A 6,545-nucleotide genomic window follows, 5' to 3' on the forward strand; every position below is an offset into this window, starting at 1 on the left:
CTGATGATACTATATATATATATATATATATATATATATATATATATATATATATATATATATTTATCATATATATGATATATTCTGAAAAAACAGATTCTAATTATTGGACAAAAAACTTCCTCATGTAATAACCTAGAATACTGTCTAACAGTTGATGGCTGCTCTGTCAAGTCTTCGTTGTCGGTTAGGAACCTGGGTGTGCTCTTTGATACCAATCTTTCATTTGAAAGTCACGTGTCTAGTTTCTATAAAACCGCATTTTTTCATCTTAAAAATATATCTAATTTGCGTCATATGCTCTCAATGAAAAATGCAGAACAATTAGTTCATGCGTTCATGACCTCAAGGCTAGATTATTGTAATGCTCTACTGGGTGGTTGCCCTGCATACTTAATAAACAAACTACAGCTGGTCCAAAACGCAGCCGCTAGAGTTCTTACCAGAACCAGGAAGTATGACCATATTAGCCCGGTTCTGTCAACACTGCATTGGCTCCCTATTAAACATCGTATAAATTAAAAAAAAATGCTGATTACTTACAAAGCACTAAATGGTTTAGCTCTGCAGTACTTGAGGGAGCTCTTAACGCATTATAGTCCATCACGTCTATTGCGATCTAAAAATTCCGGCCAGTTGATAATACCTAGAATATCTAAATCGACTGCTGGCGGTAGATCCTTTTCCTATTTAGCACCAAAACTTTGGAACAATCTTCCTAACATCGTCCGGGAAGCAGACACAGTCTGTCAGTTCAAATCTAGACTAAAAACACATCTCTTTGGCTTACCATACACATACTACATTATAGACTTCTATAATTCAATGTTAGGCTGCATAGTTTAGATCAGCCGGAACCGGGGACACTCCCCATAAATCCTGATCTACTCGTTACATCATAAGGATGGCATCTACGCTAATACTAGTCTCTCTGTTTATCCGAGGTTTGCCGCAGTCTGCCGGATCCAGATCTGATGAAGGACCTTCGCCTGGACACGACAACAACGCAGTCCTGAAGTGTCAACCAGTCCCGTCCCTGTTACTGAAGTCAGCCGGATCCCGGCCGTATCCAGATCAGATGGTGGACCAGCACCTGGACCCATCCATGACGCATCCTTCATCAGCCCTGTGAAGGCCTCATCGACACGACAGCCATCGGCACTGATCCTCAACAATCTCGTCTCCATACCGGCGTGATGACTCCGACTTCCAACCAGATGCACTGCATAATATAATGTTCTGATCCAATTTGACTTCTGACCTGTAATGCTGCCTGGATCATAAACAGACACTGTTTGCTCGTTGGCCAGAGGAGGACTGGTCCCCCGACTGAGTCTGGGTTCTCCCAAGGTTTTTTCTCCATTCTGTCACTGATGGAGTTTTGGTTCCTTGCCACTGTTGCCTTGGCTTTTGGCTTGCTTAGTTGGGGACATTTAATATTCAACAATATTATTGATCCGTCTCGCTTAAGGTGGACGACGATGCAATATTCTTCTAGAAACAAACTTTGTTGTATTTTTTCATGTTATCACTGTGTAAATAAAGGTGACTTGACAATCAAAATCTTGGATATTATTAATAAATTAATTCATAGATAGATAGATTAGAAATATTAGATAGATAGATAAAAATAGTTAGATGATAGATAGATAAGTTAGAAAGAAAGAAAGAGAGAGAGAGAGAGAGAAACAAAGAAAGATAGAAAGATAGTATGTTAGTATCAAAGTTTTAAGAAGTTTTAAAAGCTTGAAGTTTGAAGGATTTCAGTTTGGTTGCAGTTGCAATTGTGTTGTTCATTTTTTGTTTGATTTTTATTTCTCTCCAGTATTTTGCAGACGAGGAGGAGGAGGATAACAAAGTAAAAATAATAAATAAAAAATTGTAATTATAGACCGATTTCTAAATGACCAATTTTAGCTAAAGTTTTAGAAACTCTGGTTGGTGATCAGTTGAAGGACTATTTGGTTTCCAACAATATTTTGTCTGACTTAAAGTCTGGGTTTCAAAGGCAGCACAGCACTACTACTGCAACAATGAAGGTCATGTATGACTTTATTGAAGCAATAGACTGTAAGAACACTTGTGTAGCTCTTTTTATAGATTTATCTAAAGCATTTGATACAGTGGATCATTGCCTTTTACTGGAAAAGCTACATAATATTGTTTTTTCTGACCAGACTGTAGATTGGTAGACTAATTATTTGGCAGACAGAACTCAGTGTGTTTATTCTGACAATCTCAAATCAGCAACATTGACTGTATCTAGTGGTACCGCAAGGATCAGTCTTGGGTCAAATTTTATATTATTAACTCCAAATTTATATTAATAACTTGGGTGAAGACATCCCACAAGCTCATTTTCATTTTTATGCAGATGACACCGTTATTTATTGTAAGGCTGAAACTTTACACCAAGCTTTTTCTAATTTACAATCTGCTTTCAACCTTGTTCAGGTGCAACTGTATCAGCTTAAACTAGTTTTAAATGTTGAGAAAACTAAGATGATGCTTTTTTTTCCAAAATCTAAGTACTTGAATACACCTTGTGGTGCAACCTGGACACATCGTCAGTGATACTCCCGGGGTCATAGGGTGTTTCGGGTCTTACATCAGACACCCTCACCCGGGCGACCCAGCCGGGGGTGATCAAGCCCCGACTTGTGTCCAGGTAGCGCTCTCCGCCACGCGTCCCCCCTCCTTAACCAGAGCCACCGTGCTGCCTTTTCAGCGGCTTCCAGGATGTTCTTGATGGCTCTTTGCCTGTGCAGTCCGCAAATCCCTAAGAGTCCCAGGAACCGGTGTAGAGACTGGCCTGCGAAGCCCCTACAGCCCACTTCAACAGGCTCACAGCGGGCCTTCCATCCATTCCTCCGACACTCCGCTACCAGATCAGCGTACTTGGCCCTCTTTCTTTCCTGGGCTTCCTCCATTCTATCTTCCCAGGGGACCGTTAGTTCCAGTAACACCACCTGCTTACTTGCTGCGGACATCAAGACCATGTCCGGTCGTAGTGATGTAACTGCAATGGTTTCTGGGAACCTCAATTGAGTCCCCAGGTCCACCAGGAGGTGCCAGTCTCTTGCTGTTGCGAGGACGCCCCCTTGGGTCTTTCTAGGGGGCTGAGGCTTCTCTCCTGCTCGAACAAAGGCAATTGCAGACTTGGTTGGATGATGCTGCTTGCTAATGTTAATGCCAGTGCTGATGGCGTCTGCTACTGCCTTCAGGATCTGATCATGGCGCCAACGATAACGCCCATCTCCCAAGGCTTCTGAGCAGCAGCTGAGGATATGCTCTAATGATCCCCTTTTCTGGCAGAGTTGGCAAGCAGGTGAGTCCACCAGGCCCCAGGTGAACAGGTTGGCAGGGCTAGGAAGGACATCATACACTGACTGGACCAAGAACTTGAAATGGTGTGGTTCCGCCTTCCAGAGTTCTGCCCAAGTGATCTTACGGCCAGCTGTTTGCTCCCACTTTGTCCAGGCCCCCTGCTTGGACATGCCCACCACTCTGCTGAAGCGAGCTTCCTCAACCTCGGCTCGTACCTCCTCCTGGATAAGCTTCCGCTTCTCCTTTCCTCTGGCTTTGCTGTAGCATGGCTTGGGATTGCTACCAAGCCCGGTCCGCCCAGTAGCCACCGTACCCACCAGGGTGCTATGCCGCAGCCTTGCCTCCGCCCGTTCCACTGCATCCTGGGCGCGCCACTTCCTTCCTGTTCTGACCTCTACCCCTGCTGAAGAGACCTTGGTGTCAACTGAGTCTCGGTAGAGCAGGACTTCTCTGGCTCGGGTGACCTTGAACTCCTCTGCCAGACTGCTAAAGGGAAGCTGTAGCTTGGTGTTATGGCCAAAGAAAGCAACGCTGCTTAGGCTCCGTGGCAGGCCCAGCCACCTGCGCAGAAATCGGCTGACCTTCCGCTCAAAGCCCTCCACGGTGGTAATTGGGACTTCGTATATCAGCAGTGGCCAGAGGAGACGAGGGAGGATGCCATGTTGGTAGATCCAGGCCTTAAACCTACCAGGAAGCCCTGACTTATCCACTGCCGAGAGCCATCATGAGATCGTCCATGAATGCTCTAATCGGGGGTTGTCGGGTGCCAGATCTGGACAGTGGACCTCTACATTCCACTTCTGCAGACTTCACGAGCATATTCATGGCCAGTGCAAACAGAGTCACAGAGATTGTGCAGCCTGTAATGATGCCCTTCTCCAGACGATGCCACTCCGATATTGAAGTCCCAGAGGACACCCTAAGACTGAAGTTGTTATAATAGTCAAGGATGAGATTTCAAATCTTCTCTGGGACGTGGTATCTGCTCAGGGCCAATTCCACCAACCGATGTGGTATCGATCCATAAGCATTGGCAAGGTCCAGCCACAGCACTGCCAAGTCCCCTTTGCCCTCTCGTGCCTCCCTGATCAGCTGTGTCACCACCCCTGTGTGTTCAATACACCCTGCGACCCCTGGGATTCCTCCTTTCTGCACCGAGGTGTCTATGTAGGTGTTCTTAAGGAGAAACCCCATCAGACGATTGGAAACAATCTTGAAGTAGATTTTGCATTCAACACTGAGGAGGGAGATTGTCCTAAACTGCTCGATGTTACTTGCATTCTCCTCCTTGGGAATCCACACGCCTCCTGCATATCTCCACTGCTGAGGTACTTTCCCTCTTCTCCAGATGGTTCTTAGAATCTTCCAAAGACGTTCCAGAAGCCTGGGGCAATGTTTGAAGACCTTGTATGGAACTCCACTTGGGCCCGGTGCTGATGATGTTCTGGCCGATTTGATAACCTCTTTGACTTCCTTCAGGGTGGGTTCGTTGATGTTAAAGAGGGTGCTAGGTTCAGGTGGACAAATAAGGGCTGCACAGTGACCAAGGTCGTGCTCCCTCATGCCATCGCTATAGGTGTTACGGATATAGCGGTTGATATCCTCCTCAGGACATGAGAGTTGACCACTGCGTTTCTCTCCCAGCAGCTTCCTTGTAAAACCGAATGGATCTGCAATGAAGGCACTGCGCCTACGGGCCCTCTCCTTGCCCCTCTTCCTGTGCCACTCAACCCGCCGAAGGGTGATTAGCCTTTTCCTTACCACACCCCTAAGTTCTGCCAGGGCTACCTTCTCCTCCTCGCTTGCCTTCCGGTACTGTCTCCTGAGTGTCCTCAGCTCTTGTCTGTGTTGGGTAATCTTGACCTCTCGTCGGTTCGGAATTGGTGCCGCAGTAGACGTCTTGGTGGCGCGCTGTTCCTTGGCGCCAAACCTTTCTGAAGCGATGCTGGTTATGAACGTGCTCATGGTTCGGAGCCTCTGGTCCACACCACCCTTGGCTGTTACTTCAAGGGCTGCATCAACATCTTCATCAAACTGTCGCCACACTGACTCTTTGTTGGCAGCAGGCCACAAAAACCGACGCCGCTCTGATGGTCTGCTTTGGGGTGTAGCTTGTGGTGCTTGGAGGCTCTGGGCACTGTGGTATGTATCCGGGCCTGGTTCCTCCTCCGTCTCACCAGTTGCTATACTGAGTACTGGCACTGTGCGTTGCGTCACAAGCTTCCTTAGGCAGCCCATCTTGGTCTGGTGTATTTTTAGACCAGTCGTGTTTTTGCAGACCTTGACACATTTGCAGACTGCACTCGTAGTCGATTGTCCATTTGCATTAGTCGTTACCAGAAAAACAGTCCGTTCGGGGCGCTCATTCTCCCCCCCTCTCGGGCGCCCCTGGGGGTATTTCTCCTTAGGGTTTTCCGTAGCGTGTTTTGGGTGCTCCCTCTCGGGAGCTGCAGTTTGGGGAGCTAACCCGCCCTGCCCCGGTTGCCGTCTCTCCGCGCTGTCCACTGTCTCTCCAGCAGTCACCACACTTTCGAGGTCGTCATCCAGCCTTTTCCTGGAAGTCAATGGCGATGCCATGCTGGCTTAGTACTTGAATACACCTTGTGGTGCAACCTGGACACATCGTCAGTGATACTAAGAAGTCTCTTGACAGTCTTCCAAGTATTTCTACTATACATGGCGAACTGATTGAACAAGTCAAATTGTTTAAATATTTGGGTATATTAATTGATGATCAGCTCTCTTTTTAAGTTGCACATTGATAAATTGGTACATAAGCTCAAATTAAAAATAGGATTTAATTTTAGAAACAAAGCCTGTTTTTCTTGGAAAACCAGGAGGTGATTGGTTGCTGCAACCTTTCTTACTGCACTCGATTATGGTGACCTGCTCTATAGAAATGCGCCTGATAAATGTTTATCTTTGTTGGATACTGTTTTCCACAGTGCACTAAGATTTGTGTCTGGATATAAAGCATCAACACATCATTGTACTTTGTACAAAATGACAAATTGGCCTTCATTATCAGTGAGGAGGCACTTTCACTGGCTTACGTTTATTTACAAGTCTATGCTGGATATGCTTCCCTCTTACCTTTGCACTTCTATGTCTCGCAACAGCTGTTCCTACAATTTGCGCTCTGGTAATCTGTGTTTGTTATCTGTACCTACGGTCCGTACAGAGCTTGGTAAGAAGGCCTTTAGTTATGCAGGCCCTTC

At 46.3% G+C, this 6,545-nt stretch overlaps 1 pseudogene; it reads right to left on the reverse strand.

Moving 5' to 3' along the window:
- Positions 1-2,545: 2,545 nt before the first annotated feature.
- LOC143703915 (uncharacterized) lies at positions 2,546-5,292 on the reverse strand (annotated as a pseudogene).
- Positions 5,293-6,545: the final 1,253 nt, after the last annotated feature.

Source organism: Siphateles boraxobius, unplaced genomic scaffold (genome assembly GCF_051911475.1).
Source record: "Siphateles boraxobius isolate OS27281-9 unplaced genomic scaffold, OSU_SipBor_1 39, whole genome shotgun sequence".
In the NCBI taxonomy this organism is placed as follows: domain Eukaryota; kingdom Metazoa; phylum Chordata; class Actinopteri; order Cypriniformes; family Leuciscidae; genus Siphateles; species Siphateles boraxobius.